Source organism: Heliconius melpomene, chromosome 11 (assembly GCF_056956725.1).
Source record: "Heliconius melpomene rosina isolate 202511_hmr_F chromosome 11, ASM5695672v1, whole genome shotgun sequence".
Lineage (NCBI taxonomy): Eukaryota > Metazoa > Arthropoda > Insecta > Lepidoptera > Nymphalidae > Heliconius > Heliconius melpomene.
Window position 1 is genome coordinate 562,117 of NC_140399.1, and position 11,352 is coordinate 573,468.

Genomic DNA, 11,352 nt, shown 5'->3' on the forward strand with positions numbered 1-11,352 from the left:
TCATTTCCTCGCTCTGGAAACGAAGCAAAACGCAGCGGTCAGTTCTAAAACTCAACACGCAATGCCTCCAGAATTCGGTGGAAAGAGAGAAACTAAAGTCTTAATGGGAACGGAGTGTCTAGGCATTAGATTTCCAGGTTCCATAGATTTTTAAAATTCTTATATGATTTTATTATTTAGAGAAATGTCAGTCAGAATCTAACCTATATATTATATGCCATTCTATGTACAATTAAATATTTGGCACGTATAATACCACGGTAATTTTTTTATATCTTTCCAGAGGGAAATGAAAATTACTTATTTCCTCGAGCGGAAATCGAACCGACCACCATCACGTTTACAGTCAAGCTTCGTTCCATTGCACTACAAGCTTCAATCCTTTCCTTTTGGAATACAAAACAAATCTCGAACAATAATTTAATGAGACTTATTAATGTTTCTTCAATCTTTTTCCTTTAAGCAAAGAAAATTCTTTGAAGCTACCACGGTTAACTTAAAATAGCCAAAACAATAAAAGAATCCTGAAATTCAAACGAATGGATTGTAATAGGAATAATTTGAGTGAAATGGTATATCTGTAATTTGATATTATGAAAACATAAGTTATGATCACTTTTAAATTTAAGTTTGACTTGTATACTTTTCTGTATAGCCCGTAGAAGTCGTCTTAGAGTCTCTACATCTGATTATAAACTCGACGGTTGCGGGTTTGATCCGCACTCGCAGCAATGCCTTGAATTAGTTTATGTTTATTTTCCCGTTTTTATTTCGTTACTATCTCGTAAATATAACAGAAAGTGGGGAATTGTGTGGCTTTACATGATGTTGCAAGCCGGGACTCCTTCATTTTCAATGCAACACCCCTTGACCTTGCCAGGGTCAAGGAGGTACCGGCGCCGGCAATAGACCAATGCCAGAGCAATAGCGTCCGAGTATCACAACACACTCACATCATATAACAATGATGTGAGTTTTGCACAACCATGACACGTTTAAAAATATTTTAAGAAGTTAGTTTAGGCTTTCGTGGCGAAGCAATTATGGGTTCGATTTCCACTACTTTGATATTCATAAAAAAAAGAGTTAGGTCATGTTACACCAAACCGTTCGGTATCTGGAAGATAATTAAAAATGCAATTATGAAAGACCATTAGCTGTTATTTTATTAGGCTTTAGTTAATGTTGGTGGAAGCTCTTAAATACGTAATTGCGTTTGAACAAGCAAAGTGAATTATAAAATTTATACACAAACTTGAAAGAATGAAATATAAATATCATAAATAAAAAGTTATTGTATTCCATTTTGCGTTTTAGGGTGTAGCGAGTATCGAGTGTTTTTTAGCAATACGCTGTTATTCTGCATATAGCAGCGTTGGCAGAGCGCACCTGGAAACCTAGTGTTGAGGCACTCTGTTCCCCACATTCTGCTAAATTGTCGAGTTATTTCGTGTTGGGTGGCAGAACTCAAGTATCTTTGTTAACAATAGGTTCACAGGTTCCCTTTGCCTACTCTATTTGTGCGGGATACAGCGTAAAAATACAAGAATTATATATACACATATTTAAGCCGGCAAATCACTATACTCGTATCGTATTTTACCTTAAAACAACGTCTAAAATGATCAAATCATTTTGGAACGTAAAATCTAAAACTGATTCTCGTTTTATCTGCTTAAATAACAATTCGTGTAACATCAAAGAGGCGTATCTGAATCTGCCACAAACATTTTAAATAATGAATTTCTATTTTCCAACATAAATTTAGACTACAATGCTTAAGATAAGTATAATGAAAGTAATTGTTATTTGAGATAGAGAAGTGATTGTTTTTTTGTTTAGAGTTTCACATTCTTCATCGAAACTTTGCGTGTTGAGAGCGAGATCTTCTACCTTCTACAGGGTGTGGGTTCGGTTCATAGTCCAAGAAATTAAATATTTAATATTGTCTTCTACTCGCTCTGGTAACGAAGCGAAGCGTGATGTTAATTTCCGCCATTCAACCCGCCAAAAATATTTTTCTTTCTTACGTGAGAATTAACGCCTTAAAAATGTTAAAAATAACTTTTATTTATTTCAATTTGACCGTGCAGACGTAGCCACAAATATAATGTAGTTCTAGAAACAAAGATATTACGTTTCCTATATTAAGGCAGTTTTAGTTTTAGAAGTCAACAGTTGGCATGCTCTGTGGGTTGGGACAGTGTGTGAATGTAACTTACTAATTTACGACTCAACATATACATATATGTACTTCTAATAATACTAATATCTTTATATATATAGGTATACATATTTTGAATCTTTTATTGCAAATTTGAAATTTATCTAAACGTGATTGTTGGTCTTAAATCTGATCACTTCGAATAATGCAATTCCTTCCCCTGATTGAGAATCAAATCCACAACTCAAAAAATAATACAATTTCACATCCAATGTCACTAAATGACTGGATGACAGAGTGATACACCACCAATTTCTCTTTTTACTCTACGTAAAGCATGAGACGTGTGAAGATAAAACAATATATCCAGCACTCCACTTGGCACTCGCTCTAACGTTGTGGTAACGGTCAGCATCTTGTTAATTTATAGTTAGAGGTGCAACCTGCGGGCGTGTTACAAGCGTTGCGGTATAACTGGCAGTTAAGATTAAAGATAGCTTAATGGTTGTTTGTCCCTTTTATTTAGTTTTAATTAGAAAAGGATGGACATTGTTGATTTCTATTAAGTAAATTAACTAAGACTTATCAGGTGGTGAAAGGAAATGGTAGATTGCGTTCTTTCGTTTCCTTTAATAAAAAAATGGTCAAATGTGAATCGGGCTCACTTGCGAAGGTTCCGTGGAAACTTCACAGTTATAGGTAATCGAGAATTATAATTCTGAAAAGTAGACAAACGACAAATTTAAATTTTCAAATATAAGTTAGTAGTTTTCACCAATTTTATTTTTTCTGTGTTTTAAGGAACTGTAGACCTAAATGCTTAGTATTCATTTCAGCTTAATACCTCCACGCGGTTTTGTATAAATGACCTTGACAGATATGCAGATATGCTGATATGAGAATATAAGAGTTTTGATTTTTTTCTTAGAATGTACGGAACCGTAAAAAATAACAATATTATTGTCTGTTTTGGCTTCTCCTGCTTAGTCCAATAACACATTACCTAAAAATTCAATTTATTAGATTGATAGTAGATTAAAATCATTACTATAAAATAATCGTTTCTATAAATTATTTTATAGTAATGATATTGAATCTGGTTATGCCGGCAATGATTGTGTTCAATTTACACCCAAAAATTATACTATTTCTTTTAATCTGGAAAGTAGCTGTTGAATTTGTTGCCGGCTCTTTTCAACAATACTTCCTTCTAATCCGGTGGTCATTTTTCATGACTCAAAAATGCTTGTGAGAATCTATTTGGATATTATAGCGTATAAGCTCCTCTAAATACTTTTAATACTCGTTTAAGCTCTCCTCCACTGTAAAATAGAAAAAAAGTTCATTTTTAACAAAGAATTTATTCAATCCATTTTGTTTGCGGCGGATTTAAAAAACCGATCTCTGACGCCACCGTAAATGCTTAGCATGACAAAATCTACTATAGATGTGCATAGATTTTGTATATTTATTTCGTTATGCAATCGTGGTGCAGCGGCACAGCGTTTTTCTGTATAATGACTATTGTGCGTTCGATAATCACTACGGCGTTGGTTGGTTGGTTCCACCCCACAATATTTCGAAAATTGAGTGTTGAGTGGAGATTGGTGTGACTTTTCAATTTAGGGGGTAAATTCTAAGAAACCGTGCAACATTTGTTCAATTAAATATTTTTATAAGTCTGAGTTTCAAATTTTATAAAAATTAATTTTTAACAAAAACAAAAACCGACTTCTAACAACGAACTAAAAAGTGAAAAATAATTATATAAAGATTTTATAATTTTGAAGTCGGTGTCAAGTAAAACAAACAGGCTTAGTAATTAGATATTGTAGTAAAGGTGTTGTAGCATTAGCTTGACACCGACTTCAAAACTATAAAATCTTTGTATAATTATTTTTCACTTTTTAGTTCGTTGTTAGAAGTCGGTTTTTGTTTTTGTTAAAAATTAATTTATTTTACGATTTTTAGTGATGGGTAGATCTTAAAATGATGCTTCTTGAACGAGTGGTGATGGTGGTGGTAGTGGTTGTCAACGAGTGGTTGTGATTGTTCTATGTAAAACTTCATTTAATTAGCTATTATTTTTGTGCAAAGTTACATTTTGGTATACCTATTGACAAGAACAAACATAAAAAGTATTCGGGTGAATTCGGAATCTCCCTTTTTTGAAGTTGGTTGAAAATGAGAACATCCTCTTTTTTGAGATTGGTTGAAAAGAAATGCAACGATCAGGAATCTCACTTCCGACATCAATTTAAAAAGTTTTTGCTTGTAACTATTACAGTATAATTAATTTTTGACCAAAAAAAACAAACTTTCTCAATTTTCTCCGGATTCCATAATCGAAACCTAACCAAACTTTCACCAAATTATCCTTGAAGTGTATCCTTTCAAATAAAAAAAGAATCATCAAAATCGGTTGGCGCGACATTGAGTTATTCGGCTATTAGTCGCGCACATGCATAATGCAAATTTAAGACTTATGTGATTTTCTCATGGATACCATTGTCAGACATGGACCAAAAAAAAATGGGACCATTCGGCAAGCTATACCTTTCAAATAAAAAAAAAATTATCAAAATCGGTCCACCCAGTTAAAAGTTATGAGGTAACAAACATAAAAAAAAAATTTAAAAAAATACAGTCGAATTGATAACCTCCTTTTCTTACAGAAGTCGGTTAAAAATCGGTACGATTTTTTTTTTCCATACAAACTTTCAACCTCATATGAAAATCCTTTCCTCGTCCACGATATTCCAAGCTTCTAGCGTTACGTTATAGCCTGCACATCGCAAGGTAGGTAGGAGGAACCTACTGTTAAGACCTTCTAAGACTTCTCTCTGCTTACCCTGCTGTGTGTATAAAAACATACATGGGTCATAATCAGAAAAAGTGTACATTTTGTGTCTTTTCTTGTCCCGCTACTTTGAATGCGTTTTAAAAATACAATTTTAAAGATAATTTAAATATTTTGCCATTTACGATAAATTTACTTATTAACTTAAAGATTTTTGTAATATTTTAAATGTATTATGGCTATTAATAGTATTTTTTGTTAGTTGCAAAAAACTTTTCAAAATGCTTCCATACAATTTTTCGTGTCCCATTCACCACTTTACTTTTTAAAAATTGATTTGTTACGAATGTTTCTGGTTTTATTTGATTTCAGATATGTTTATATTACTTTACTTTATGCAAAATATTAAACAAAAGTACTTTTATTGATATATTATTTAATAAATAGTATATATGAATTAAGTAAATTTGTCCCAAAATATTGTCTTTTTTGTTACTCAGGGCTAGTAACGTACAATTAAATTATGAATGCAAATATTTTGGATGGTGTTTAATATTAGTTTTTTTTGTGGCACCATAATTCTAAAAGTCAATGCTGTAGCTACAACAAGTAGTGTTCTCGCACCAGTTGAGGGGTTCAAATGTTTTAGAGGGAATATGTAAAATTACATCTCAGGGTTATAAACGGCTTTTATTTTGGTAAGTATTCTATAATTTCGTTTTCTTGTTTATGTTATTTGCTTCTTTTTACAAAATCTCAAAAAAGAACTTCAGTGCTTACACATGCAACACGTGGCTTATGAGCAAATATTTAAAAAGGTTAGAATTTCTCAGACTTTATTCTCAATTGCGTTATATTTCGTTACGTAACGAAACTGAGAAAATATGAAGACTAGTTCATAATTACGTTACCATCGGAAGATATGTATATAAAAAAAAATTGCTGGCATATGAAAAAAATTATTGGTGACTTTTGATAACGTAAAGTAACCAAAAATAATGATTTTTAAGTTTTTTGCCTGTTTGCTTGTTTGTCTAATGTGTTTGTGCACGCTTATCTCAGAAACGGCTTAACCGATTTAGTTAAAAACATTTTTTTATTCTTCCTGAAATTAGTTGTGATTTTGTAATTACTATTTTTTTCTCTGGAGATAGTGAATTAATAAATATGTAGTTCAAGTGGGTGAAGCTTTTATTTAAAAACAAATACATTCTGTACTAGCGTTGTTAAAGATCTAAACAATAAACATAAAATATTATTAAATATCTATTGATAAATATTTTTTTATTTTCAGTAAGCGTTATGGCTCCTATGTCAAATGCTGAAACACATAAAAGATATAGAGATCGTCTTAAAAAGACCAATCCTATTAAATATGAAGATATGCGGAATAAACACTTACAAAGAATTAAACTTAATTCCCGTGATAACGACTCAAATTTTGATATATTTTAAAGTGGATTTAATTTTATCATTAACTTTGTGATCTCTAACTAGAATTAGAAGTTTATTACGTTACGAACTAGCATTATTATATTGTTAATATTGTCACTTTGTTATGTTTTCTTACATTTATAATCTGTTAATTCAACGATTGAATCTTTAAAATTTTAATTTGTGTCTCATTAAATAAAAACAACAGTAGTTTTATTCGTATAATATCCTTACTTTGTTGTGTATAATGCCTTATGTCATCAGTTTCGTAACAAACATTATCAGTGTTGTTACTTATCAGTTACGTTACGAATTCGAAAATGTCCACTTTTCTGATTATGACCCACATACATTAACAAAAACTCTATGCAGTCTATTACTTTTGCAGGAGCCGTACAAAATTACTACGCTTGGATATACTCAAAGTGCATTACTTAAACAACCCACGCTTCCTAAGCTTTGTCTTGTAGTTATTGTTAGCGTTAAACTTGTTGGTTAGTTACAAATTATAGTTGTAAATACTGTTATGGACGAAAATATATTACAGATATTTAGTAAGAATAAGAGTTTTTAAGCCAAGCGTGCGACTATAAACACGTCAGGCTGCGGGTTCGCTTCCCACTCGAGAAAATGAGATATTTAACATTTTATGATATATTTAACATTTCTTTTCTCTCTTATGGCAGTGCCTTAATGGGAATGGAGCATCTTAATTTTTTATACTAAAAATATAAAACTTTACTCCTATTATATCTGTGAAGAATTCTTTATTTTAAACACTAGCGACCCTCTTGCGGCTTCGCCCGCTTTTACTACTGGATTATTCATATAATGTATGTTTGCAAAGCACTTAAGATAATGTGAAAATTAATTAAACCCTAATGCAACCCGCATTTTCGTAGTTTCAATAAGGATTTACCAATTGTTTTATACAGCAAGGATTTTTAGTAGGTACCGTAATTTATTTCTAATCTTTTCAAAGTACTTATTAAAATATATTTAAATGACTACTTATTAAAATATATTTGAATGAAATTATAGACAAAAACCTACCTACTAATAACTACTACAAAAAATATGAAACCAACCAACCAAAAAATATGACATATCCCGCTGAAATAATACATTCAACTTCAATTATCCAATACGTGCAAACGCATCTAAATCTTCGTTGCTATAGAGGCAGGCGGGTTTTTTTTTAGAGCTTGTGGTTAATGCTGAAGGGGGTATTCTGTCCCTGATGAAAAGCAAGCACGACGTGGCTGCCTGTGAGGAAAATTAAATAGAATGCATCGGCCGGGAATCAAACCCGGGCCGCCCGCGTGTCAGGTGAGCATTCTACCACTGAACCACCGATGCGTGTAAGGCAGGCGGGCGCGGCGGACGCATGGCGAGTGGCGAGCCGTTTCGCAGCAAGGATTTTTTTGATATTTTAACAACTTCTAAAGTACTTATTAAAATGAAAAACAGTAAAAGACAGTTTTGGTCTACATTAAATGGCCAACGTAACTAATGTACTTATTTATATGCTGAGAGTAAGGGATAAGTGAAACTTGAGTAAAATACAGCTGATGTGTCAACGGCGGGATGTGTCAACAATTAAATGCGTTTTTCTGTAAAACTATTCGCAATTTCGAAATATTGTAAAAAGCAAATTTTATCTTCGTTTAACGTAGAAAATTAATTAAGTATTTTAAAGGATAAGGATTAATACCATTATGGAAAAATATCCCTCACAATAAAAAATACATTGAAATTATTATTTTTAGACAGAAAAATGTTCACTACGCGTTATTCGTAAAAGATACGAATATGCTCTCGCGGACTTTTTTGTAGATCTTATTAAGAGGAACAATACTCCAGTACATACTACATTATTTTCATGTAGTACTTACCATTAGAGCAGCGCATGCGCGAAAGTGTCTCAATGGGTTAGACTTTATACACATTTATCGTATTTATGTTCATTTACATAAGAATATACAAATAATAAACTATATATAAACCTTCTACGAAAAACACTCGACTTAATGGTGAAGACCGCATCAAAATCCGTTGGGTGGTTTAGAAGAAGAAGAGTTAGAAACAACAGACAGACACGAAAAGGGACTTTGTTTTATAAGATACTAGCGACCCTATTGCGGCTTCGCCCGCTTTTACTACTGGATTATTCATATAATGTATGTTTGCAAAGCACTTAAGATAATGTGAAAATTAATTAAACCCTAATGCAACCCGCATTTTCGTAGTTTCAATAAGGATTTTCCAATTGTTTTACACAGCAAGGATTTTTTAGTAGGTACCGTAATTTTAAATCTGTGCTACTAATCTTTTCAAGTACTTATTAAAATATATTTAAATGACTATTTTTAGATAGTTAAATTACATTAAATAACACATTCAACTCGAATTATCCAATACGTGCAAACGCATCTAAATCTTCGTTGTTATAAAGGCAGGCGGGTTTTTTTTTCGAGCTTGTGGTTAATGCTGAAGAGGGTATTCTGTCCCTGATGAAAAGCAAGCACTACGTGGCTGCCTGTGACGAAAATTAAATAGAATGCATCGGCCGGGAATTGAACCCGGGCTGCCCGCGTGGCAGGCGAGCATTCTACCACTGAACCACCGATTCGTGTAAGGCAGGCGGGCGCGGCGGACTCGCTTGTATAAGCATAACGTCGCGAGGCGCGTTTCGCAGCAAGGATTTTTTGATATTGTAACAACTTCTAAAGTACTTATTAAAATGAAAAACAGAAAAGACAGTTTTGATCTACATTAAATGGCCAACGTAACTAATATACTTATTTATATGCTGAGAGTAAGGGATAAGTGAAACTTGACTCGATACAGTTGATGTATTAACGGCGTGATGTGTCAATAATTAAATGCGTTTTTCTCTAAAACTATTCGCAATTTCGAAATAGTTTAAAAAGCAAATTTTATCTTCGTTTAACGTAAAAATTTAACAAAGTATTTTAAAGGATAAGGATTAATAGCATTATGGAAAAATATCCCTCACAATAAAAAATATATTGAAATTACTATTTTTAGACAGAAATATGATCACTACACGTTATTCTTAAAAGATACGAATATGCCATCGCGGACTTTTTTGTAGATCTTATTAAGAGGAACAATACTCCAGTACATTTTTTTCATGTAGTATTTACCATTAAAGCAGCGCATGCGCCAAAGTGTCTCAGTGGGTAGGACTTTATACACATTTATCGTATTTATGTTAATTTACATAAGAATGTACAAATAATAAACTATATATAAACCTTCCCTGAGAAATACTCGACCTAATAGTGAAAACCGCATCCAAAGCCGTTGGGTGGTTTAGAAGAAGAAGAGTTAGAAAGTTCAGACAGACACAAAAAGCGACTTTGTTTTATAAGATATAGGATAGGATAAATAAATTCTAATTAACTTAAATCATAAACGTATTACTATGTTTTCTTCGAATCCTAACGGAGTACCCGCAACTGCTGTAATTATATCTCGCTAATAATTATTATCGTATTGTATTCTGGTTATCAGTCGTAACCATTATTGAGGTTTGGCTTTAATATTATATAGGTCACCATCTGACTGTAAATGGGATGGTCGTGAGTTCGATTTCTATGCGAGGAGCTATTTCCATATCCCCTCTCTGACCAGACCTTAGCTATCATTTCAATCAAACAGGCCCACACTCGATATCGTTAGATTACAATCGAATCTTCTTATGACCAACCTCCGCTTCCATCATCAGATCAGCTCATGTCAAAATAGTTTTGCATTCTCATCCGATTTACACGCGCATGCAACATTTCAGCTCAATCGGTAACCGAAGTATATCGAATTTAACTTACAAATTTAATTACAGACAACAATCGGGACAACGCTGTATTCTGTATGTGGCAGGGTCACTTGTAAGATGGTTCTACCAAGACTGCATTTTACCTAGATTAACGCTATATCCTGTACATTACCAGGAGGTAGAGGGCACCTAGTGTAATTGTGCGGCGTTGATTTCCGCCACTCACTCACCTTCTCTAGCAGCAGCTTTGTCTCCTAACGAGAACGAGAAAATAAAAATATCAAATATTTCATTCCCTTGAGTGGGAATAGAACCTACAAGCGTCGTCTCTACAGTCACACCTTTGTGCCACCGAGCCACGACAGCCTCGATAACTATAATAAGTATAAAAAATCATTGTTTATTATACAAAAAAGGATTCTTTGAAATACAACTAAAAATCTGAATAACATGAAACAATAACGGAGTGTAATCAAAAGGTTCGATCCCATCCTTTTGTTCTTACAATTTTAGAGTTCACTTGATATAAAAAAGAATATCTGTGTATGACATCTTTGTATGTAAAATATAATTACAATATGTATTGCTTGTTGAATAAGTTTTTTGTTTATTTTTGGTAGGAAAAATACACAAAAACCTTCCTAAAGCCCGGTTTCCAACGCGAAACAGAAATGAGCGGATAATACTTTGGCGGAAGGAACTCTTTTTAAATAAAATACGTTTATATTTCCACCATTAAAGAGTTTATTTAGTGTTTTGTAATTACTTCGAGCAGACTACAGAATGAGCTCATGTCAACTCTTTCTGGTCACTCGGTCCTTTCCGGTCGACTATTTATTGGTGTAAACACTACTATAGTGTTCATTGTTGCGAGTTCAATATAGTCCTTAATGGGCCCGCTCTGCTCACGGGGGAAACCGGAAGTAAAGGGGTTCCAAGCGAAACGAAATATGTAGATAATATTTTCATTTCTTCACTCAGGCAAAAGTTCCATCAACACACAATGCCTTCAAAACTTGGCGAAAAGTGGGGAACGGAAATGTTTTAATGGGAATGGAGTGTGTTAACTTTAGGTTCCCAGGTTCCTTCCGGTTACCGCTATGTGTGGAATACAACGTGAAGCTAAAAAGTTGCTTCCATTAATAATAAATG

The 11,352-nt window shown here is 33.1% G+C and overlaps 1 non-coding gene across 1 annotated transcript; it reads right to left on the bottom strand.

The window, feature by feature from the left end:
* Positions 1–7,686: 7,686 nt before the first annotated feature.
* TRNAV-GAC (transfer RNA valine (anticodon GAC)) lies at positions 7,687–7,757 on the bottom strand. The gene has a single exon. It is a non-coding gene; the product is annotated as a tRNA-Val (tRNA).
* Between the last annotated feature and the right edge of the window lie 3,595 nt (positions 7,758–11,352).